The sequence below is a fragment of the Camelus bactrianus genome, chromosome 11 (assembly GCF_048773025.1).
Source record: "Camelus bactrianus isolate YW-2024 breed Bactrian camel chromosome 11, ASM4877302v1, whole genome shotgun sequence".
Classification (NCBI taxonomy): domain Eukaryota; kingdom Metazoa; phylum Chordata; class Mammalia; order Artiodactyla; family Camelidae; genus Camelus; species Camelus bactrianus.
This window is the reverse complement of record NC_133549.1, coordinates 49,615,139-49,641,998: the sequence shown is the minus strand read 5'-3', so window position 1 is coordinate 49,641,998 and position 26,860 is coordinate 49,615,139. Positions and strand designations below refer to the sequence as shown.

General features: G+C 39.7%; 1 long non-coding RNA gene and 1 pseudogene across 2 annotated transcripts in view; one reads left to right on the top strand and one right to left on the bottom strand.

The window, feature by feature from the left end:
• Positions 1-26,860, top strand: part of LOC123613128 (uncharacterized) — a 44,058-nt gene that overhangs the window by 1,747 nt on the left and 15,451 nt on the right. The gene's annotated exons all lie outside the window — the stretch shown is intronic.
• Positions 14,803-26,840, bottom strand: LOC141579224 (tRNA-uridine aminocarboxypropyltransferase 1 pseudogene; annotated as a pseudogene).

The window sequence follows — 26,860 nt, the reverse complement described above, 5'->3', positions numbered from 1 at the left end:
GCTGATGTGATCAGCTACTCTGGTACCTCAACTACCATTTAATATCTGTGCTCCAGCCCCTCCCGTGGCCTCTCCCTCCCTACCCTGAGCTGGGCACTACCTGTACTGTTCTGGCCTGGAGGCACAGCATACTTCGTCATATCCCTACCATTTGTATCCAATAAATGAGTGTGTTAACTAAAATCACATTGCACCATGGTTCAGGAGAATCCATTTTCAGATGAGATTCTCAGAAGCCTGACACCTTAGGGTACATCCATTATGGAAGGAATTGTTTGTTCCTTTCATTTGGTCAAACAAGGATGTGTGGACTCAGCAGAGAGAAACGAGAACATTGGCTTCAGATAAGAAACATTTGGGGGTGTCCAGGTCAGACTGGGGATTACCTGAAGGTTGAGGGTGGGGGGTGGAAACTTGAGGCTTTTACCTAAATAGAATTTGAAGGTTTATTTCCATGGCTAACAAAGATTCTAAGGATAACTACAAACAGCATAAAAAAGATGCAAGTATTTTATGCTGTCAATTATGCAAATGAGGGCAAGACCTAGAATGTGAAGTTGTGAAATTCTTCCTGGGACAGCAAGAAACAGTGGTTTGTGAATAACCTTCTCAAACTCCTGTTCCTTCTGACTTCTTTAATAAGATCACATCCTGTGGACACCTTTTATTTTTTATTGATTTTAAAGCAATTGTTTATTTTATTTTTAGGTTTTTTGGCAGGGGTGGGGGATTAGGTAGGTTTGTTTGTTTGTTTAGTGGCAGTACTGGGGATTGAACCCAGGACCTCCTGCATGCTAAGCACACACTCTACCACTGAGCTATACCCACCACCCCTCTGTGGGCACCTTTTAGATCCCATTTTCTTTGTTGTCTTCCTCGGTTCCTTTTCCTTGAGAAGGTTTTCTTAGAATTCAGCCCCTATTTTTCTGCTCTCCTTTCGTCACCCATATACCGTCCCCCTGGTCATGACTATAGCTAACAGCCGCTGTCCTGGGCAGTGCATTTCCAATTCTGACCTCTCTCTGAACACCAATTCTTGTTGCCAGATCCCCAGTGGATATTGTCACTGAAATCCTCCTCACCCTATCACTTCAAATGTTAACCCCATCAGGAACTAAAGTTGTCATTGTGATCTGCTCGGAGCTCCCCCCAAACTTCCTGTTTCTCTTCTCTGTCATCACGGCCTTGGTCTCTGGGGCTAAAATTCTCTCATGGAGAGAATGACTTGAACTGTGGAATCATTTTAACTCATTTTTCTTCTTCGTGGAGAATTGGTATAATGGAAGACACTAGATTTGGAATTATGGGACCAAAATAAAAATCCCCTTTTTGTCACTTCTTAGCAGGATGAACTTGGGAAATGTTTTATCCTTCCTCAGCCTCATCTATAAAATTAGGTCAATAGTACCTCTCAGAAAATATGGTTTCAGCAGCTGCTTATCTCAGCCTCTGTGCTAATTAGGTTAGACTCTCCACTTTGCAGTAATGACCTTTTGGACGTGATAAATCTTTGTCATGGGGTCGCCTTGCACATTGCAAGATGTTTAGCAACATCCCCAGCCTTTAGCCATTAGATGTCAGTAATAACACTCCCAGTCATGATGGTCACAGTTGTCTTCAGACATTGCCAGATGTCCCCTGAGCCGGAGGGCAAAAATCACCACCCAATGAGAACCAGTAGTTTAGAGAGGCAGTAGTGCCTTACTCTGTGGGTTTGTGAGGATTACACAAGATGACAAACATGAAAAAAAAAAGCCACTGGCACAGCACCTGACCACCTCAACATTTGCAGAACGTGGGTGTTCACTTATTCATGAAGCTCCATCAAGTTAAGGGATTCTCCGAAAATCACAGTTGAAAAACATTTTTAGGAAAAAAGAAATTTAGATTGCATTGTTCTGAACAATTATTATATCCTAGCAAGTATTGTTTTTGGATTTAAGCAACACTAAAACAAGTTCTCTATATTACATCTTCCTGATCATTTTGTTCTCGCCCATTTATTCTCACTCCTCTCCAGCCTCAGAGTGCCTCATGGGTCTGATGCAGGAAAAGCGGATGTAGGGAGTGAGGAGGACTGTGTCCCAGGTCTCAGTTGAGTTCCCCGTAAGTGTAAGTCCTTGGCTTCACACAGGAAAGAATTCAAGAGCGAGCCACAGTTGAGTAAAGGTAGATTTATTTGGAGAGATACATACTGCATAGAGTGTAGGCTGTTTCATAAGGCAAGAGAAAGGCCACGAGGTGTGGGGGTTGGGTGCTCAGATTAGAGTAAAAGTAGTTACACACTCCATAGACGTAGAGTGCAGGCCATCTTCAAAGATGAGGGAGCGAGAGGAGGCCACCAGGCACCGTGTTGCCAGTTTTTATGAGCTCAGTAGCTTCATATGCTAACAAGTGGGAAGACCATTTTAACTACCCTGGGGAAAGGGCTGGGATTTCCAGGAAGTTGGCCATTGCCCACTCTTTGACCTTTTATGGTTAGCCTTGGAGCTGCCATGGTGCCTGTGGGCGTGTTATTCACCATGCTAATACAGTGGGCGTATAATGAAGCTCAAAGTCTACTAGAACTCAAATCTCCCGCCATCTTGAGCCTCAAGGCCTCATGAGGGGTTGGATCTTCTGCCATTTTGATGACAATTATTGCGTTGTTCCTTGAACGGCTGTGCCCTGCCCCCTTCCTTCCTGTCTCAGGTCCATCACTAGAACCACTGCACTTCCATTACTTCCTTCCTCATGCCCATCTATACAGCTAATCTTCCTGATACTCTTGGTGCTGGTAGTTCCTGTTTCTCCCATTTACTTTACTTTTTTGGCAGAGGTTGAGGGGAGGTGATTAGATTTTTTTTTTTTTAATGGAGGTACTGAGGGATTGAACCCAGGACCTCATGCATGCTAAACATGCACTCTACCACTGAGCTATTCTCTCCCCATTCCAAATTTACTTTCATTGGAAAGGAATTCCTCTGCTGGTTGGCCAAAGTCCTCTTCCATCCAAGCTTCGTTCCACTTTTCATTATCATATTCCCCAACACTTAACTGTCACAGTCTCCTGCATGTTGTTCTGTGAAGTCATCACACACATTTCTGGCTCTATTCTTTTATCCACATTGTTCCCCGTAATGGGAATTCCCCTTGCTTTCTCAATTCTGCCTTCATAGACTTGATAACATCCTTCACATCCCAATTCAGACTCCGACTTCTACTTATGTTTGTAACTTCCTTTGAAAGGCATCAAAAAATAAGATGAGTTAATGATTGGATGGAGGAATGGAGAGAGGAACAGTTAGGTGATAAAAGCAATTTAGTAAAATGTTAATCTAGAGTTTAGGAAGCAGTATATGGGTTCACTGTATAATGTTTTTAACATTTTTCTAAGTTTGAAAATTGTTCTAATAAAAATAAATTAGAAAAAAAGAAAAATAAAACAAATATAGCAAGCCTTTCCACCCATCTCCTGTCCACAGTGGTTAAGAATTCAGACTCTGGCATCAGGCATATATGAGTACAAGGCCAGCTCCACCTCTTGCTAACTAGGTGACTTTGGGTATGTTGCATGTCAACTCAAAAGTCCAGTTTCTTCATTAATGAAATGAGCATAACAACACCAACTTCCTTCTAGGACTATTGTAAAGGTTAGATAAGGTATCTACTTGTGAAGTACCTAGCACACTAGCCAATGCATACTTAATACAGAAATACAGAATTATTGACAGTAGCCAAGATATGGCTTAACTTAACAATTTAACTGTCTGTTGATGGATGAGTGGATAAGGAAAATGTGATCTATAAACATAAAATGGAATATTATTCAGTCTTGAAAAAGAAGCTCCTGCCATTTGCAACAACATGGATGAAACTAGAGGTCACCGTGCTATGTGAAGTAAGCTGGACGCAGAAAAACAAATATTATAATCTCACTAAGATGTGAAGTCTAAAAAAGTTTTAAATTCACAGAAGCAGAGAATAGAATGCTGTTTGCCAAGGCCTGGGTGGCGTGGGAAATGGGGAGATGTTGGACAAAGGGTATAAACTTTTAGCGATAAGATGAGTAAGTTCTGAGGATCTAATGTACAGCATGGTAACCATGGTTAACAATACTGTATTGTATACTGAAATTTGCTAAGCAAGTAGATCTTAAATGTTCTCACTACACACACACACACACACACACAAAGGTAACTATGGTAGCTGATGAATGTTTTAAGCAGCTTAATTGTGTTCATCATCCCACAATGTATACATATATCAAATCATCACATTGTACACTTTAAATATATTCAATTTTTATTTGTCAATTATACCCCAGTAGAGCTAAATTAAAAATATTAGCTGAAAATATAACAAATACAAACACTCCTCCCTGGACCACATAGAGTGCAGGCTATTGATGGCAGGAAGCTTCTCTGTCTCATTTACTATTCCCCCAATGTTGACAGAGTAGGAACACTTCAGTAAATCTTTGTGGAATGAGTGAATATAGTTATGCATCACTTTGTTGTCACCTCTGTTGTTCTTCCTCTCACATATTGAATCGATTAGTATTTATGAAGCATTTGACTTGAACAAAGTCAGCAACCTTGGGAAGACCCATGATAACCCTACACCTAACCCAGGACTGTGTCTCCCTAGTCCAGAGCTGCTATGCAGTTTGAGAGCTCTCTGACCCAGCTAGGACTCCTTCTGGGAACACATCTGGGATAAGCATGTGGGGAAGAGAGAAAAGCTGCTGGTTTTGTCACCCCGTCAGTGGAGTTTGACCAAAAAACAGTGGGAAGTTCCCCATGGTCTGACCCACAGATTTTGTGACCGACCCTTTTTTGATCCCATAGGAACAGCACACAGGTCCTGCTGATTTTAATAATATTGAGCTTTGTTTCCCAGTTAATTTCTTTAAAATCTTTCAAATTATTGTTTGAACTTTTTTTCAAATTGAGTGTAGTTGATTTACCATTTTGTGTTAGTTTCTGGTATACAACATAGTGATTCAGTTATACATATATATATTCTTTTAATATTCTTTTTTCATTATAGGTTATTGCAAACTATTGAAGGTAGTTCCCTGTGCTATACAGTAAATTCTTGTTGTTTATCTATTTTTATAGATAGTAGTTTTTATCTACTAATCCGAAACTCTTAATTTATCCCTCCCCCACTCCCTTTCCCCTTTGGTAACCAGTTTGTTTTCTATGTCTGTGAGTCTCATATCACATAAAAGTGATATCATATATTTGTCTTTCTCTGTCTGACTTAGTGTGGTAATCTCTAGGTACATTCATGTTACTGCAAATGGCATTATTTCATTCATTTTTATGACTGAGTAGTATTCCATTATATATATATAATTATATTATATAATATATCCCACAACTTCTTTATCCAGTCATCTGTCAATGGACATTTAGGTTGCCTCCATGTCTAGCTATTATAAATAGTGCTACTATGAACACTGGCGTGCATGTATCTTTTTAAATTGGAGTTTCCTCTGGATATATGCCCAGGAGTGGGATTGCTGGTTCAAATGGTAACTCTTATTTTTAGTTTTTTAAGGGATCTCCACACTGTTTTCCAAAGTGGCTACACCAAATAATGCTCAAACTTTTATGTCAGTTTTTTCTGAAGTATGCATTTGGGTTTAGTTTTTCCAAATCCAATTTAAATAAAATTATTTAATTTTCCTGATGTTAGTGAGACAGGAGGGAAGGGGGCAGAGCACAATCCTTGAAAGAATGACACAACAGTTGAGGACACAAGAAACTGATTAGAACCAAGATGGTGGAAGATTCGATTTCCAGTAGACCTTGAGCCTCACAGCACACCTACAGGTACCATGACAGTTCCTAGGCTGACCATAAAAGGTCAAAAAGTAGGTAGGGGGGCCAGTTCCTGGAAATCCCCGCCCCTTCCCCAAAACAGTTGGAATAATTCTCCTACTCATTAGCATATGAAGTTACCCAGCACATAAAAACTAACAAGCCGGCATCTCCTGATTGCTTTCTCTCCTGCATTCTGAAACGGCCTGCACTCTGTCTATGGAGTGTGTATCTCCCTGAATAAACTTCCTTTCCCTCTACTATGCCTCAGTCTTGAATTCTTTCCTGTGCAAGACAAGAACCTCTTCTCTGGCAACATCAAGAGCTGATGGACTCCTTTTTCCCTTCTCTGAACAGCGGGGGGGAGAGTTGTGAGGAACTCATTGATATTTACTGAGTTCCTGTGGTGTCCCAGGCCCTGTGTATATATTTCATCTGATTCTTACAGGACCTATTTTCCAATTGAGGGGAAAGGGGCTCAGAGTAGTTATATAAATTGCCCAATATTGTGCAACTAGAAAACTGTGCTAGTGTATGAAACCACGTCTGTCTAACCCGGAGGCAGACTGACTGCAAAAACAGCTGGGATTCTCTACCTGATTCTGTATTCTTGGCAATGTGAGCTTTACCATGAGAACGAGCCTGAGCTAACCTGCTGGAAGATGAGTGAACACATGGGGCCAAATTCAGTCTGTTCAGTCACACCTGCCAAAGCCACAGACACCAGGGAGGTGGCTAAGCTAAGGTTAGCAAAGCTGGCTGATAGTCCTACGGGAGGTTTCGGGGGCACAGGTGAGCCCCCCAAGACCAACTTTGGTCAGCAGAGTTGCCCAGCCAACACTCACACTCACACACAGAAATAAAGGTTTCTTACTGTAGCCACTGAGGGGTTATGGTGGTTTGTCATGCAGCATTATTTAACCAAGAGATAACTAATATAAATTCACAATGTCTGCAGATCTATTTACCTTATAATAGTATAAAGAGAAGTTTTTGCAAAATATCTGTCAGAAGTCTTTTCCCCCAGTTTTTATCATCCTATTATGCCCTTTTCAGTTACTCAAGAGGGGAAACAAGTGTTGCGAGCGATCTATCAGAAAAGAGATTATTTGTGTTTAATGGACCAATTTAATGAGCGACTAAATTGCCAACTGAACTGCAGTGCGTGTCTCTCCATTTCTATCATCAGAATGCTCAGAATATCAAATTCAATGAAAACAAATCAGCCAGTATTTTGGAGTATCTAGCCTGTGCATGGTACCACTGTATTTTTAGACAGGGTTCCTGTCTTCAAGAAATTTGTAATCTAACTGAAGTATAGGTAGCCATGCAAATGAGAGAAGTTGAATAACAGTAAAAGATTTCAAGAACACCTTCACCACAACTGTACATTTCAGAAAGAAAAAGTGCATAATCAATTTGATAAAGGAAGTCAACACTTGTTAGAATTCAGAAGAAAAGTTAAACACTTGGGACAGAAGCTGCCCAGGTGAAGGCTGACTTTATAGGTGGGGCTGGAACTCACTGGAGCACTTCAAAATGCAGGTAGGAAGGCTCCCACAGTAGGTGAAACTGCAGGTAGAAGTATTAGCAGTGGGAAAGTGCAAGGTGTATTTGGCAGTGAGTAAATAAGTCATTTTGATGAGAACAGAGAAAATCAATAGGACAAAGGGACTGATTAGATATGGAGTGAAAGAGGCATGAGGAGCATGCGTGCCTCCAACTGGGAGGATGGTGATCATTAACAGAGAGAGGAGTTAAGAGGTAGCAGTTGATAAACTATTCAATATATGACACATGGAGCTTGAGATGGGAGTGAAATACCCAGCAGGCTGTTGGAAATTTAGGTCAGAGGCCAAGGGAAAAGGTCAAAGTTAGAGATAAGGCTTGAAAAGTCTTCAGTGCAACAGAGCTGAGATGAAACCAGAGCAGGAGGGCAAGGACTGGACCTTGGGGAATGTCTGCAAGGTCTAGTAGGGGAGATAAGACGCGCAGCTTATTGCTAAGCAGGATGTAGTGGGGGCCACATGAGTCACTTAAGTGTGATAACATTTCAGAGACAGGAGAGAGGTGTACACCAGCGGAGCAGAAACATTCTCTTTTGAGAGAAGAGTGAGTGATAATGAGCAGGATCTGCTCACAGCAGGACTGCACTGCTGCTGTAAGTCATTTGAAGGGATGCATGGTTCCTGCTAGATAGCTCACCTGCTGACATCAGAAACACAGTGGAGACTGATTAAACTTTGAAAAAAAAATTAACCAGCTTTATTTGAGGCTGATTTACCATTTCTGACTATCTGTGTTGATCTTCTTAATGGATTAATTAGCAAGTTTCTGCTTCACCTTTTTTCATTTTGATAAATTCAGAAAGTGCAAATTGAAAATATTTGGTGAGGATAAAGCCAATCCGAATAAATAAAGCACCAAGGTAAATAAACAATGGCCAAATACCTTTTTAGCTTCTATGCTAGAGTATATCTTAAGTGGTACAAAAATGAACACATACTGGATACTACTGTATCTGTTTCTTTCCTATTTATACTCATATTAATTGGTTATCATGGTTATAGATATGCCGTGATAACAACACTGAGAAAGTACAATTCATTCCAACCACTGGGAGAACCATTCAGAGTTCCTAGCACTATAAATAATAGCCATTGGTTGTGTTTTATTTCAGTAGAGTGTGAAGAATAGAAAAGCACAAAGTGAAAAAAAAGGCTGTTGTTTTGTTTCTATATTTTAAGGCTACTTTATTTTTATAAATTTATAGAAGCCATAAGTCTGCCAGCAAACTGCTTACCAGTTGCTTTAGAGTGTTTCCAACTAATCTGAAGGTTAGTGGGAAGTAGTGGATTTTGTAACCAGACATCCAGCCAGACATTAGTGGGAACCATCCACGTTGACTTTCTGGTCTATATCTGCTCCAAGTGCTCTGCTCCAGAAACACTGCTTGTAGGACCTGGTATATTAACAAGCTTTCCAAATAGATCAGCACCCTAAAATTTGAGAATCGTAACCTACGTATTCCAGGAAGACCAAGGGCCGTTGGAAAGGGGGAAGGCGCCCACGTAGACAGGACCCAACCAGCCCTCCCCTTTTCCTTTTCTCCCTCTTTAAGGAGAGCAGCTCTGCTTTATGGTCTTGTTGCACTGGACTCCCAATCCATTCCATTCATCGTGCCAGAAATCTGAGAGCCGTCCCTTACCCCCTACATCAACCATCTGCAAGTCCTGCCAATTATCTCGTCAAAGTATATCTCAAAATCTGCCTCACTTTTTCCATCTGCACTGCCAACACCTGAATCCAACCTGCCACCTTCTCTTGCCTACTCCCGCCATAGCCCCCTAACCCTTCTACTTGTTTCTGCTCTTAGCCTCTGCCACTCCATTCTCATTAGAACACCAAGAATGTTTTTCTCAAAACTTAAATGACATCATATTGCCTTCCAGCTTACAATTTCTCTATGGCTTCCGAAGCACTGATCTGGCCTCTGCTGACCATGGCCTGTAAGAATGTCACACCCCTGCCTGTCTCTACGTCATCTTCTCCATGTCTGTTTTGTTTTGTTTTTCTTAGCATCAAGCCAAGGAGGCAGAGGTCTTTGCATTTGTTCTTCCTTCTGCCTGGGAAGCTCTTCATTGTTTTTGCAAAGACCTCAGGTTAAATATCACCTTCCCAGAGGTCTTCAAAAACCATTCTATTTAAACTCAATCTCCCTCCTCCATTACTCTCCATCTTATCACTTTTTTCCCCTTCATACTTTTTATTGCAATTTGAATTTTTGTTGCTGTTTGCTTTCATTCTATCTGGCTCTAAGCTAAGGCCTCAGTGAGAACAGGGACCATATTCATTGTGTTCATCATTGTGTCTCTGGCACCTCGCATGGTTCCTGGTATATGTTAGGAACTCAGTTACTGGATGAGTGAATGGCTAAAAGGATCCAAAATTGTCAAGGTGTGGAGGTCCCTGAGGTAGACAAGTGAGAAATTTTGGATGGTGAGAGTGTGCATTCGGAAATTACACTCCATTCCAGAGTTAGATTGGTGACAGGTGATCTGAAATTCCTAAGCCCATGGCTCCTCCTGCCTAGTGGAGCTGGATCACATTGTTGCTGAGAAACTTTTATGAAGCTAAAAGGTTGTTTTGCCTCTTATGAAAAAAGATTTATTAATGTTTATCTGTAAGTACAAATTTATCACAATAAGAAATGAGTTTGAGCTTTTTAGGGTAGAATGCCAATTGATTATACAGCATACATTATTAATATTTATTATGGTTATATTAAAACTCATGAGTCCCATGTAATCTCATTTTAAAAGTATAGGCTTTTGGCTAAGAACATTATGACAATCTATTTGACATTAGGCATCATCTGGAAAGGATCTAAGGCAGGATTATTGAATTAGATCTGGCTGCAGTGTAGATCTGGCTACACTGTACTTCCCAGCACTGATGGAAGTGGACGTGGGAGAGGAGGGTATGATGTCGTGCTGCGAGGGGTGAGGGTGAGGGAGGAGGACGAGAACTAGCTCTAAGCTCCCTTCCAATTGCTTCTGATTCTTCAGGTCCAGCTGAGCCAATTCAGTCAACCTAAACAGTTATTGAGGGCCTTTTGGGTGCCAGGAACTGAGCTGGGAGTGTAAGCATGAACAACTCAGACACCCACTCTGCCCTGACAGAATCTGGAGATGGTAAATGGGAAGTGAACATGACTTGGCCAAACCAGATGGTGACATCATTTAGTCAGCACGTGGCTCTCCTCTCGGAGTGTCAGTTTGGCACCAGAACCAGCTACGTGTCATGAACAATCAAAGAAATAGCACTTTCTTGAATGGTACCAAAACATTTTTAGTCACCAGTTCCATGAAATGACCACTGGGTGCATTTGAAATGGCCCCAGAGTTTGAAATTCCAACTGCCTTCGCTTGAATGTTCCCTCATTCCTTCATCCTTCCTCGCTTGTTTGAGCTCCTTCACCATACCTCCGTGTTTACTGCATTTCCTGTGTGATACTGCGCCATTTCCCCCCTTAATTTAATAGTGAAATCAGTATACGCTCCTCTTATTAGGTTTATGAAATAATAGAATGCCTGACTTGCCCAGAATTTCTTGATATGTGATCCTGCAGCTGTTTTCCAATATACTGTTGTCATCATAGTTACTGCCTCGCATTTGAGAGCATCATCATGGTGCCTGCCGGTTCCCGATGGCAACCAGAGTAGTGCATCTTTTGTCTTCTCACTATCCCCTCTGCAATAATCATCATTTTCCACATTAGGTTTATTTATGTATTTTTAAATTAATTTTATTTTTACTTTTCAGTGGAGGTCCTGCGGATTGAATCCAGGACCTTGTGCATGCTAAGCACGCACTCTACCACTGAGCTACACCCTCCCCTTCCACATTAGGCACTGCATTCGTTGTCAGCATCAATCATACTCTTTTGAATTGTTTCAGCACCAACATTGCCAAGCAGATGGCTCATGTCACACCTAACCTTTTATTTTAAGTCACCAATAGTTGTCTCACTAGTTGTCAGCCATTTCCTCCACTTTTTTCAGCTATTTTATTGAGTAAGTGGAAAAATTACAGATGATGTGGTGATGTTGGGCAAGTCATTAACGTCTCTGAGCCTGTTATTTCATCTGTAAAATCAGAGGATGTAATTAGGCTGGAGGTTAAGCTACTGGACAATGAGGCAAATTTAGCTCTCAGATGAGCTCGGGTTGGCCTTCACAGCATTTAGGTAATTCTTATTCATTGGCAGCTTTCTAAAATTGGGAGTTTTCCCATGAAACTTCGGATTTCTGGCTTCTCATGAAAAATCAATACCCGAATTCCCTTGTAAAAGTCTGGCCCCAGAGACTGCCTCAATCTCACATCCTTGTCACACTCACAAACGACAAGGGAGGAAGACACGGCTAGCCAATCTCACTTCTCGTCTGATGGCCCCTGAGATGGTTGTGGGCCAGGCCCTTCCTCCTGAAATCTGACAGAAGGCTTAGAAGAACCAGATCAGAAAGGGAAGCTCCCTTAGTGGCCTAGAAAATTCTCTGAGGAAAGAGGAAAACAGTGACCTCACCTATACCTTAGCCCTTGGTCACTGTTCATGTTGTGGTCTTGCATTGTTCAATATTTAGCACAGTTTGAGTTGAACAGGTTTGTTTCAAAAAATATTTGGGGTCGGGGTGTGGTTATAGCTCAAAGGTAGAGCACGTGCTTAGCATACATGAGGTCCTGGATTCAATCCCCAGTACGTCCATTAAAAAAAAAAAAGAAAAAGAAAAAGAAAAAGAAAAAAATACTTGGGGAGGGGTGGGCTGGAGAACAAGGTGACTTGTCTTGCCCCCTCATCCCTCTAGTTCTCTGAATCCACCTTCCCTAGTGTGGTTCTTTCTGTTCGGTGACTTTAGGAGAAGGGGTGTGTGTGCATGTGTGTGTGTATATTGAGGGAAAAGGGAGAAAATATTTGCAAACAATGCGACTGACAAAGACTTAATTTCCAGAACGTACAAACAGCTCATACAACTCAATGACAAAAATACAAATAACCCAATCCAAAAATGGGCAGAAGACCTAAACAAACATTTTTCCAATGAAGACATACAAATGGCCAATAGGCACATGAAAAAATGCTCAATATCCCTAATTATCAGAGAAATGCTAATCAAAACAATAATGAGGTATCACCTCACACCAGTCAGAATGGCCATCATTCAAAAGTCCACAAACAATAAATGCTGCAGAGGGTGTAGAGAAAAGGGAACCCTCCTACATTGCTGGTGGGAATGTAGTTTGGTACAGCCATTATGGAAATCAGCATGGAGATTCCTTAGAAAACTGAAAATAGACTTACCTATGATCCAGCAATCCCACTCCTGGGCATATATCTGGAAGAAAGTCTAATTCGTAGAGATACATGCACCCAATGTTCATAGCAGCACTATTTACAATAGCCAAGACATGGAAACAACCTGAAAGTCCATCAACAGATGACTGGAGAAAGAAGTTGTGGTATATTTATACAATGGAATATTACTCAGAGATAAAAAAGAATAAAATAATGCCATTTGCAGCAACATAGATGGACCTGGAGATCATCATACTAAGCAAAGTAAGCCAGAAAGAGAAAGAAAAATACCGTATGATAGCACTTATATGTGAAAACCAAAAAAAAGGACACAGATGAACTTGTTTACAAAACAGAAACAGACTCACAGACAGAAAAAAGACTTACAGTTACCAGAGCGGATAGGGGGTGGGGAAGGATAAATTGGGAGTTAGGGATTTGCAGGTACTAACTACTATATATACAGTAGATAAACAGTGAGTTTCTATTGTATAGCACAGGGAATTATATTCACTACCTTGTAATAACCTATAATGAAAAAGAGTATGAAAAGGAATAAATATAAATGTGTAATTGAACCACTATGTTATACACCAGAAATTAACACAACATTGTAAATTGACTGTATGTCAAATATAAATAAATAAATAAATATTTAAAATTAAAAAAAGAGAGAAGATAATTCTAGTCTGAACTGTTTGGGAGAGAGTGGTCTTTAAATTGGACTCCTGCTCATCACTTAATAGTAGTCCCCACCTTGCCTATTTTATTTATTTATTTAATAAATAAATAACAAATAAATTAGTTAACTTAGGCATCTGAGTTTCCATTAGATAATCTCTAAATCCTCTTCCACCTTAACAGATCTAAGATTTCTAAGATTTTCTTTCAAGGGTGTCGAGCCTCTGCAAACGGGTATATTGCTCCCTCCCTTTCCTGGCAGGACATCACCAGTCTAAATGCAAAGATACAATCTTGGTCTGTCTTCCATTAAATCCCCAGCGCTGAGAAAAATCCCTAGCATGTAGAAGGCATTCAGTAAATATTTATGGAATAGAGTATTCGGGGTTAGCAATTTCCTTTGGAAAGAATCCACAATGACTAACAGAGCAAATCAGTGTTTAAGAGAGCACATATAATCACCTTATGTGCAATATCGTTTTTTACCCAATAGAGAGGGATAGCCAGCTTTAGTTTAAATATTTTGTTGTGTAAACTCATTAACATGTCCTGAATACAAATATAAGTCAGGCTTTTAGACTTCATTTTTATTTCTACAGAAGGCAAGACAGTGAAGAAAAACAGTAAGCCTGAGTCTTAAAGGAGTGATGAATTTGCTTCCTTGACTAAGATAGGCTTAAAAAAGCACTTTCTGAAAATCAGGTTTCTGAGTGGAGCCCAGGTGGGGATGGGTGGCAGAATGCTACCCCCTTGTGTTTAGTGTTAGAACTTACACCGCTGTTTCCGCTGAGTCTGTGAGATGAGAACGCTAGAGAGCAAGAGTGAGCAAAACACAGCTCCTGACATTTCAGGAGGGAAAACTCAATTATATGATTCTTCAAATACGGAACTTCCAGCTGCAGTAACTGTTTTGGAGGAAAGGATATGGTGCTTTGAGAAGGATTCAGTGTTACTCCCTGCCTCCCAAGACAATTAGCAAAATGTAGAACAGTTCCTTGAGAACCTTACCTGCCTGCACCTCGTACTAAGCTCCTTTCAAGCATGATCTCATTCAGTCCTCTCAAACTATAGGCAGGTGATGATAAGTAATTTGTACAAGATCACACAGCTAGAAAGTAGTGGGACTCAGGTGTTTAATGTTTAACTCCCATTTTCTTTATTAATTGAAAAAAAAAAAGGGCAGATAGCCCAAGATACTCTCAGTGTTTCTTATACACCATTTGAGGAATGTGGGAACCCCTTTTAAAGGAGTAAAAAACTTCTCAGAGTTTTCCCCATCACCAAGCTCAGCTTGAATTATTTTGATCATAGTGCTGGCTGTTTTAGTACCTATAAAAATGTTAGCTATGAGCTCTGTAGGTCTTTAGCTCTTGCATGATTATAAAACAAAAACAAATGCACAAGTTAAATATGAGCAAAACTGTCATTCAGCGAAGTGTACTGTGACTTCAAATTAACAGCAGTGACATGGCACTCACTTAAAAATAAACATACACGAGTTGCCAGCCAAAAGTCAGGCACCATTCCTATCGTTGGGGGTACAGTGACAGAGACAAATGAATGCGCATAACAAAGCAGAAACAGACACACAGATGTGGAGAACAAATTAATAGTTACCAGAGGGGAGAGGGGAGGGGCAAGATAAGGGTGGAAGGTTAAGAGATACAAACTACTATGTATAAAATAAATAAGCAACAAGTATCTATTGTACAACACAAGGAAATATAGCCATTTTTTGTAATAAAATTATAAGTGGAGTATAAACTATTAAAATATTGAATCACTATGTCATCTGAAACTAATATAAAACTGTCAATTAGCCATACTTTAATTAGATAAATTATTAATTAAAAGTTCAATCTGGAATGTTTAAAAAAAGAATGTTGCAGTATTTGGAAAAGAGTCATAAATTATCATCTTAGGGAAGAGATAGAGAAAACTGCCTCATTTGACTTCAGCATAAACTAGCAGTCCTAGCAAACCAGTTGGCAGCACTGAACGGAGAGCAAAGATCTGTAGACATTTCCAATTACTTCATAAATTCACCAACAAATATGTATTGAGCATCTACATGGAAGTCATTGGAACAGAGGTAGTGAATGAGATCACAGAGTTAAAAAGGAAGAATTCCGCTCCCCTAAATCTGGACAGTACTCTTTAGGTTTGGCTTCTCCTACTTCTCTGCAAGACCACTTAGTCATAGCACTCTCATCCGGGAGCTTTGTGCAGAGCATGGCTCTCTCTTCAAAGCCTTACCATCCTGAATCCCGTGCCTCAAGACCCTCAAAGAGTGGATACCGCTGTGCCTTGTCTGTTATTGGAACAAGTCTTATATTGATAATATTATGTAACATTTTATGGAATATGTACATTTGCCATGCACTGTTTTAGATGCATTCGCTCATTCAGTCTGCATAATGACCCAGTGAGGTGAGTATTAGCGTTGTCTCATTTTGCAAGTGAGTGAGTAAGCCACAGACAGGTTACTGTGTTGCCAGGCATCCGCTGGTAAGCTGGGGAGGTTGACTGCTCTGTGATGCCTCCAGTGATGTCTCTTGATGACAATAGCTAGCCCGAGGGCCTCCAAAAATAGTTCTGCAGGTTGTTCATTGTGCAAGGTTGCCGCCAAAGGGAGTCTGGGGACAGAAATTCAGTCCTCACTCTGTTTGCTAAACTGTAGGCCTGCCGGGCTGCATCCACCCAGCGAGGCCTTTACATAACTAGCACAAAGGTGCTGGGAGCCCCCTCGTGAGTTGAATGCTTTGTGTGTGTTATCTCACTTAACCCATCTGTCCCCAAGCCTCTGCTCATTCTGTTTTCATAATCTCAGTGCTTCATACCCATGGAGAGAACTCTGTATTGCTTACATTTTAAGAAATTTAGGTCACATGGCTCATTTATAAACCTACATATGAACACCACCTACTTACTTTGATTTTATCTGTCAAAAGATGCTTACAGATTGGGCAGCTTTAATTAAGCAACTAGGTCAACAAGTGGAGAACATATAACTTTGGAATAAACTGTTAATAATTTAAAACAACAAACTGTTTTAAACCTATATTTTCTGCATCTTTAGTAGCAATATCTGTATCTATTAATTTATCCATTTTGCATCCAATAAACACTTTTTTTGGTTTGAATGGGTTTTGTTGTGTTTTTTTTTTGAGGGTTTTTGTTTGTTTGTTTTTGATGGTCAGGCATTGTTTGGTAATGAGAATTCAATAAACAATAAAATTATTGTTATCCTAAAGAAACTTCTAGTCAGAAAGGAGAAATTTAAGAAATAGAACTCATTTATTTATCATTATATATTTAAGGGTTATTATAGGTCAAATTCTTTTGGGCACTAAATGTACAAAGAAGCTCTGAACTATTATCACCAGAAAAGACAAATGCTTCTCATACTAAAATCTATTTCAATCAAGTCAAATTTACCTCACTTCACTGAACTAAACAAATTGATTTTTAAACTGTTAAAATTCCTGGTAAGTCCTGAGCTTAATTACACTGACTACCTTAAAGAGAATAACATTTTTATGCATAAATACCCATGAGTATGAATTTTTAAGTCTTCAAAATTAGGAACAATTAACATAGTGCTCCTTAGATGACAGTGTGTTTTCTCAGACATTTTTCATTTGATACTCATAAAATCCCAGAAGGAAGGTGCTAATTTACTTTCATCTTTTTCTAGACGGTTAAGCAAGCCCAGTGAAATTTGTCGATGGTCCTTTAGCTGATAGGTGGAGCCAGGTCTATAAACCAAATCAAGTATCATGTAGGGTTCACAATGACATTACAAAATCCCCTACAGTATTTTGTTTTTCCAGTCCTAACAGGGATATTATTGTTTATTGTCAGCTTAATAAAAAGATTCATGTTACAATAATTCAGTATGAAATAGATATTTTTAAAAAACACATCTGAAAAGTAGTATCTACTTACCTGGAAGTCGCTGTTGCTTGTAACAGTATATTGTGACCAGATCCACAACATGTTGTATGCTGTAGTGTCAAAGCATCCATAAAGTCAGATTTATTAGGCGTCAATTGGCTTTGCAGTGAAATTAGTTCTTGAATTGATATAATTTCACAGTTTAATTTCACTAACTAGTATGGGACAGACTGGGAAATTTTTAGGAAGGTAGTGCCATCTAATGGTAAAATCAGGCAGATGACATGTACCTGCAAGACAACACAAATAAAATATAGAGAATTAATTTATTCAGCCATGAAAAGGAATGAAATATTGACATGTGATATATCATATATGAATCTTAAAAATATTGTGCTAAGTGAAAGTACCCAGACACAAAAGCTTTCATTTTATATGATTCCATTTACATGAAATATCCAGAATAGTTAAATCCATAGGGACAGAAAGCACATCACTGCCTGCCAGGGGCCAAGAGAATAACTGCTTAATGGGCAGAGGTTTCTTTTGGGGTGGTAAAAATGTTTTGGAACCAGAGAGTTGATGCGTTCTATCATGAATGTACTAAATGCCACTGAATTGCTCACGTTAAAGCAGGCAAAGTCAGTTGCAAACCTTCGGGGAAGGATTCACCATTCTATATGCCATTAATTGAATTTCACTTCATTTTAAAACATTTTTAATAATATAAATATATAGAACTTATTAACTTGTAATATCTTCATTTGTACAAAACAAGTAATACACCATATTGCTCCTGTCATTTGTTGACTGAGACAGTGTTCTAAGGCACTAAGAGAATATGAAAATGCAAAACCCAGTTTCGATCCTTAGAAGTTACAGGTTAGTGGTGAAGAGTTGTACATTCAAAAAACAGGACCAGACAAATGTCATGAGTGGAACAAGGGAGAGGAAAGCTAACTACAGGCATATTTCAGAGATATTGCGGGTTCTGTTGGAGACCATGGCATAAAGCGAGTCACACAAATTTTTTGGTTCTCCAGTGCATATAAAGAAAAGTGAATTTACACTATAACGTAGTCTATTAAATGCGCAATAGCATTATGTCTTAATAAAACAATGTACATATCTTAATTTTAAAATACCTTATTGCTAAAAAATGTTAACCATCCTCTGAACTTTCAGTGATTTGTAATCTTTTTGCTGGTGGAGGATCTTGTTTCAGTGTTGATGGCTGCTGACTAATCAGGGTGGTGGTTGCTGAAGTTTGGGGTGGCAACTTCTTAAAATAAGACAACAAGGAAATTTGCCACATCAATTGACTCTTCCTTTCATGAATGATTTCTCTGTAGTGTGCAATGCTGTGTGATAGCATTTTTAGCCAAAGTGGAATGTCCTTCAAAATTGAAGTCAATCCTCTCAAACCCTACTGCTGCTTTATCAACTGAGTTTATGTAATATTCTAAATCCTTTGTTGTCATTTTAAGTCTTCATAGCATCTTCACCAGGAGTAGATTCCATATCAAAAAATCACTTTGGTTGCTCATCCATAAGAAGCAACTTCTCATCTGCAAAAGTTTTATCCCGAGATTCCAGCAATTCAGTCACATCTTCAGGCTCCACTTCTGATTCTAGTTCACTTGCTATTTCCACCACATCTGCAGTTACTGCCTCCACTGGAGTCTGGAATCCCTCAAAGGCATCCATGAGGGTTGAAATCAACTTCTTCCAAACTCCTGTTAATGTTGACATTTTGACTTCTTCCCATAAGCTTGTTCTTAATGGCATCTAGAATGGAGAATCCTTTCCAGAAGGCTTTCAGTTGGCTTTGCCCACATCCATCAGAGGAATTACTCACTATAGCAGCTAGAGCCTTATGGAAGGTATTTCTTCAATAATAAGACTATCAAGATGACTCCTTGACCCCTGGGCTGCAGGATGGATGTTATGTTAGCAGACGTGAAAACAGCATGAATCTCCTTGTCCGTCTCCATCAGAGCTCTTGGGTGACCAGATGTCTTGTCAATGAGCAGTCATATTTTGAAAAGAATCTTTTTTTCTGAGCAGTAAGTCTCAATAGCAGGCTTAAAATATTCAATAAACTATGTTGTCAACAGATGTGCTGTCATCCAGACTTGTTCCATTTATAGAGCACAGGTAGAGTAGATTTAGCATAATTCTTTAGGGCTCCAGGGTTTCAAAATAGTAAATGAGCATTGGTTTCAACTTACTGTGATCAGCTGCATTAACCTCTAACAAGAGAGCCTGTCCTTTGACGCTTTGAAACCAGGCATTGACTTCTCCTCTCTAGCCATGAATGTCCTAGCTGGCATCTCCTCCCAGCAGCAGGTTGTTTCATCCACACTGAGTATCTGTTGTTTAGGGTGGCCACCTTCATTCGTTATCTCAGCTAGATCTTCTGGGTAACGTGCTGCGGCTTCCACATCAGCACGTGCTCATCACCTTGCGTGTTTATGTTACGGAGACGGCTTTTTCCCTTAAGCCTCATGAACCAACTTCTTCTAGCTTCAAACTTTTCTTCTACAGCTTCCTCATACCTCTCAGCCTTCACAGAATTGAAGAGAGTTGGGGCCTAGCTCTGGATTAGGCTGTGGCTGAAGGGAATGTTGTGGCTGGTTTGATCTTCTCCCCAGACCACTCAGACTTCCCGCACATCAGCAACAAGGCTGTTTCACTGTCTTATCATTTGTGTGTTCACTGGAGTAGCACTTTCAATTTCCTTCAAGAACTGTACTTTGCATCCGCAACTTGGCTGACTGGCACCAGACGCCAGTCTCAGCCTTCAGCGTGTCTTCCTCATTAAGCTTAATCACTTCTAGCTTTTGATTTAAAGTGAGAGGCGTGCAACTCTTCCTTTCTCATGAACACTTAGAGGCCAATGTAGGGTTACTAGTTGGCCTAATTTCAATACTGTTGTGTCTCAGGGAGTAGGGAGGCCTGAGGAGAGGGACAGAGATGGGGGAATGGCCAGTAGGTAGAGCAGTCAGAACACACACAACATTTATCGATAAAGTTCTTGGTGCCTCAAAATACTTAAAATAGTAATATCAAAGATCAGTGATCACAGATCACCATAACAAATATAATAATATTGAAAAAGTTTGAAGTATTACAAAAATTACCAAAATGTGATAAAGAGACACCAAGTGAGCAAATTCTGTTGGAAAAATGGCACCGATAGACTTGCTCCATGCAGGATTGCCAAAAACCTTCAGTTTGTCAAAAACACAATATCTGCGAAGTGCAATAAAGTGAAACACAACAGAACGAGGTGTGCCTTCACTCTGGTTAACCGGGGAATGGTGGAGCACTTCACAGTGGGGGCTGAGGCAGGGTGGCAGTGCAGGAAGACTCCTGGAGAAGGTGGTTTTAGAGCTGGAGTTTGATGGAAACCAACACACTGCAGAGAACTCAGCTTAAACTTAAACACGCTGTCATGGAGCCCAACCAGTGCAGCAGTGTGCGTCTCACTGCTGCCTGTTCTAGCAGTGAGGTCTGGGCGCGAGTATTCTGAAAGGCAGCTCTCACCCAGTGGGCACTAGAGAAAGAGCTGGAAGTGAATGCCGTGTTCCACTGCGACTGAGAGCTCGGGGCATCCGGAGTCCCGGCCACCTGGAGCTGGGGCAGGTGATGGTGAAGGGAATTCTGCCAGATGGAATCTGAGCCTTGATCCAGGCAGGCCAACCTGCAATCAGATCAGAAGTGAGGGACAGAGTCTGGAATCAGATGTCAGCACCCAGTGCTTATCCCTTCTTCCCACCTATCCCTGCTTTGCTGCTTTGTATGGTCCTTTCATATATTCATCATTATTCATCATGCAGCAGATATTGACTGAGTGCTACAACCTGTCTAGACCCTGGAAACAGATAAATAAAAGACAGTATTCTTGCCCACAAAGCGCTCATAGTCTTTAAAGGAGAACAGACCTGTTAACAATGATCATACAATTGCATAATTGCTTTAGTGACAATAAATACAAAGTATGGGGTGCATAGGAGGAGTCCCTAAGTCTGACTGAGGGGAAGAAGAGAGCCAGTGGTCCCCAATTTTCTCAAATCCAACACCCTTTCCTTTTAATATGAAATACATTGGAATGCCCTTTTGGCTATCCCGAAATAAAATTCCTGGATATAACTTACCTACAACAGAATTTTAAAAGAATTGACCAAAAAACCCTAAAATGAATGCAAAAGAATGAAAAGACAGTAATTTATGATACAAAACATTTCAACAAGTAAATAGTCACAACCTTATTAAAAAATTAAATAGTAGAGCTTAAGCCAATAGGTAGAATGACCATGAATGTGGCAGGTAGAATGCAGAGTAATACAGGTGTATCATGCTGATAACTAATGCACAGGTACACGTGACAACTTGTACAAGAATGTTCATAGCAGCATCAGTCCCAACAACCAGTGAAAACAACCCAAATGCTCATCAAATATTGAATGGATAAATTAAAAGTGTATATCTATACAATGGAATATTATTCAGCAGTAAAAAAAAAGAGAAAGTACTAATATATGATACAACATAATGAATCTCGAAAATATTATGCTAAGTGAAAGCCAGTCACAAGAATCATATATTGTATGATTCCATTTATATGAAATGCCTAGAACAGGCAAATCTATAGAGACAAAGAAAATTAGTGATTACCTAGAGCGTTAGGGAATGGTTGAGAAGAAATGGGGATTGACCGTTAATAGGGTAGGTTTTTGTGGGGGAGTGATGAAAATGTTCTAAAACTTACTGTGGTGATGGTCTCACAACTCTGTGACTATACTAAAAGCCCTTGAACTTCACACTTTAAATGAATGGATTGTATGGTTTGTAAATTGTCTCAAAGCTGTTTTTAAAAAGCATTTTACCAAATATATAATCTGAAAGAACTCCCAGTGGCCAAAGCTGGCAGGCTTTGAGCAACAAAATTAATAAATTCATATTAGATTCTAACCTAAGGAATAAAATAAATATCCATATGGACGTAAGTAAAAGATTGAATACATAAATAAATGAGAGAAGAGACAAGTTTCCCATGCCGAAGAGTTCCAAGGAAATGATGTAGAGGTGGGACATAACATCCCACTGCTTACATGTGGGCTTCCCATAGTGACTGCCTTCTAACAAGCACAGTACGGCAAGCAGAGAGAAAAGACTTTGCAGAGGAGAAACCTGACATACACAACCTCAGCCAAGTGATCAAGGTCAGCCTCATCAGTGATGAAGCATGTTGATCGTACGTACCCTCAGTATCACGTGGTAAGGCTAGCACTTTACCTTCGTGGCTTTCCTCTCCAAAACCTGTAACCCATCTAATCATGAAAAAACACCAGACAAATCCCAGTTGAGGAGATTCTACAAAATGCTTACCCAGTAATTAACACTGTCAGGGTCACCAAAAACAAGGAAAGTGGGTAGGGGGAGGGTAAAGCCCAGTGGTAGAGTGCATGCCTAGCATGCACCTGGGTGCAAGTCCCAGTACCTCTGCTTATAAACAAACAAACCTTAAATTACATCCCCCCATAAAAATTAAAACAAACAGACAAAAAAAAAAAAAACCAAGGAAAGTGAAAAGCTGTCAGAGCAAAGAAAAGCCTAAGAAGACATGACAACTGAATGCAAAGTGATGTCCTGGATGGAACACTGGAACAGAGAAAGAACACTAGGTAAAAGCTGTGAAGTCCTAATAAAGCATTAGTTAACAAGACTGGTTCACTAATTGTAACACATGTACCTTGCTGCTGTAAGACACCAACAGTAGAGAGACTCAGTGCACTGTATGCATGGGAGCTCTCTGTACTAGCTGCACATCTTCTCTGAATCTAAAACTATTCTAAAATAAAAATATGTACCAACATACAATAAAAGCATAGATTTGTGTTATCTTCCATGCATTTAGAGAAGTGTAGATAGTATCGTAAAGAACACTCATCTACCCCTCTTATTTCGCAGCATGTGAAGCCATCTCCTGTTAACCTCCTATGCCTTCCTCCTCCTTTCATAACCTTACCTTGAACTTCATCTTTATTATTCCCATGCATGCTTTTATATTTCTAATATGTAAGCATGTATCCATAACTAATATATAGTATTAAAATTATATTTCCATGAGAGCCTATAAATGCAAATGAATAGAAAAAATTGGAAATATAGGTACCAAACTGACATCAGTGCTTATCTCTGGGGAGACAGAGAGAGGGGCAATGGATAAGAGTAAAGTGGAGGGAGGGTATATAGCTCAGTGGTAGAGCACGTGCTTAGCTTGCGTGAGGTCATGAGTTTGATCCCCAGTACGTCAATAAAAATAAATAAATAAATAAATCTAATTACCTCCCCACCAAAAATAAACAAGAATGCAAAAAAAAGACATTTATTTTTAAACAAAGCACAATTATAATTTTATTGCTTTTAGCAAAATAAAATGACATAAGTGACTCCTTAAAAACTAACAGTTAAGCTTTCTTGTTTCCTTGTCTCCAGGGCATTTGGCGTTCTTTATCAACTGGTACATAAAAAAGTAGGAAAACTAGAAGGTTATCAAGTTGTCCTTTGTATTTCTCTTTTAATAAATCAGTACAGTAGTCTACCAAAAAGTAGTAAATGGCTCCCATTGTGGAAAGAAAAGTATCTGGCTTTCCTTTCTGATGGCTCCAAAAGCAAGTTTTTCTTGTTTTCAACTCCTAGCAACCCTTGAAATCTCTCATTAGTGAGTATTTTTGTTTGTTTGGTTCCAGGTGCTATCTATAAATAAAATTTTTTTCAGTGTTTTGTCTTTGCACTTAATGTCATTCAAATCCTGTTTCTTCAGTTTTCTTGCATTTAATGGATAGCTTGTCAGGGCTATCATTTTTGCCTCTACATTATTTTGAATCCTTTTTTGCAGATGAAAAGAAATACCTTTTATTGAGACAGACATAGGTTCAGGAAAAACAGGTACAACTTCATGGTCCTTTTCTTCATAGTCTGGAATACAAGGACATGTATAAATACCTTAAAACCTATAAACTTACAAACTCAGGTGCTAAGAGTTTTGCACAGATAGCAGTGCTTTTGCTATCTATTTCACTCGATGTTTAATGATGTCCACCTGCCTTCAGTAGGCGTTGTCATGTGTCATCTTCCCTTCCCAGGCAGGCTATCTAAAAGCAAATGCGTCACACATGGTGTCTGTTCAACAGGTACATTTTCAACTGGGACATAACACGTGTAGCAGGAGAACATTTTTGAACCACCTCATTTGAGATACTTTACTCTTGCATTTTGCTGAGCTTTTTGAAGAACTTTTTGATATGCTAAGGATAAATTTTGAAGAGGACCTTCTACAGCTATGGAAGTAGGTTTTACTTCCACAAATTCTGAATTATCTTCTTCTCTTTCTTTGAGACATATAGGTGTATCGAGAGGCCTTTTTTTCACTCAAACCAAAGTATAACATCTATTTCTAAGACACATATCACAGGAGCCCTGCACAGCCCACAGGTCCTCCCACAGCTCCACGTGTCTTCCACTCCACCCGACCCTGACAGTATAATTTTTAATTGGCCAAATTCAAGAAACATGGTATAGATCACATCATACTTCTGCTCAGAAAAGCTTTCACTAGTTTCCTTCACCTCACACAGCATCCCACAGTCAGAAGCTGTCACTAAATAATCACTGATGCTGAAATGTTATCAGTGCTGACTTCCAGTATCTTTTGCTGCCCTCAATCCAGTGGTTCTCAACCCTGATTGCAAATTAGAATCACAAAGAAAGAGTTGAAAACTACGACTTGGCCCCTTTCTCCACTGATTAATTGAAATCTCTGCGGATAGAGCCAAGGAATCTGCATTCAACCAAGCCCCTCAAGCAATTCCTATGCTCATTAATGTCTTTATCTCAGACCAAACATTTACTTAAACTTTATTTACCACTTGACTGAGTCATCTAGAAGGTTCTTGACCTTGTTTGTGAAACAGCTATGCTGTGTTGGGAGAAAACTACTGAACCAAATAGAAAAAAAAATGCTTGCAGAATTAAAGTGTTTATTTTTACAGTAAAATCCTGTGGATAAAGAGCAAGGTCTAGGCAAAATATTCGTCAAAATCATGGTATTGTTGTGGGCGCTTAGTAGGCTCTCAAGAAATATCTTCTGATTGAATGATGAATAAATAACTGAACAAATAAGATAATTACCAGCGAGTCCGAATAAGCTAAGGAAGGTCTAACTGAAGGAAATATTTGTTCAAGATTTACTGAGTACCTACTGTGTGCCAGACCTTGTGCTAAGCCCTTAGTATCTTTAAGATTCTACCAAGATGTGGACTTTGGAGTCATTAATAACCGAGGTTGGTAGAGAAATGCTGGCAACAGGCATTTTACCTCCACACAGTCTTCTTTTCTTTTCTTAATCTTTCCTGATGAGGAAAATGAACTGTCTTAGTGTGGGAAGATGTTCTAGCAGTAAGTCTCCAGAGAGCCAGAAAATAAAGCAAATGTCCTGACAAGAAGAGAGAACAAGTGAGCTGGAAGGGAGGGGCTGGGAGGTGAGACTCCTGTGGGTACCGGCCGCTAACATTCGCTCTCCTAAACAGCTGGAAACATCTTCAGAGTCACGATTGCTGAGTGAGCATCACAAACCTTCGTGGTGCTTCCCTAAGACAGAGCAGAAGAGGGTAAATTATGTCCCTTCAAACTTCAAAGCAACACAACTTTAAGAAAATTCAAATAATCTTCTTTTGCCAATAATGTACAGTGCCAGGGTAGTCCCACCATCTGTTTGAAATTCTAAGTGCCGTGACTGCTACATATTCTTAAATAAATATTTAAACCAGCTGCCAAGACGAAATTTTGTTAATAGCACATTTTTTAAAGCACAGAATTCCAAGTTTGATATGGAACAGAAGTATGAAGATTTTTTTTAAAAAAGCTAGAAAGCCCTTTTCAAGTAGAATAGAATGCAGTCAATTATATGCTTTTTTTGTTTTCTCCACTAAAACCAGAAAAATCTGCCCTTTGTCATCACGCCAGCTGACTTTTTTAGTCAATGTGTTATTAATCTCTGTCATAACCCTGACTTGACTTAAACACAAAAATGTGGTGCAGTCATGTGTTCTTTTAGTCCCTGCCTTTGGGTGATTAAAACACTAACTCTAACTTTTCTTGAAAGAGTGGTCCCCATTCCCCAAATCTGTTCTTTCAGGAAAGTGGGGATGATTGAAAATAAAGTGACGGGGGAAAAGAAAAGGAAAAAAAAGAGAGAGAGAGAGAGAGAAATAATCACTATGCAGTGTTGATTCTGGAAGCAGAATATGTCCTTCAAAGTCTTGCCAAGCCCCCTGCTCAGTGGGCTGGGTGGGTAGCCAGCCGTTAGAACAGCCAGCTGCAACTTTAAAGAACAGAGTCTTGGCTCCAGTGATGTGATTGGTTCAAATGTCAAAATCATTTGGGGATTTTGTATACCCCATGTTGACTCTTTGTTTAAATGCTACGAGGAAACTCTAGGAGGTCATTATTGCATGAAATACAATATGGCCAAGTCTTGCTGGGGGGCCAACCCAGACCACTGGAGCACGCAGAGCAGTCATGACCGCCATGCAGCTAGCCATACAGAGCC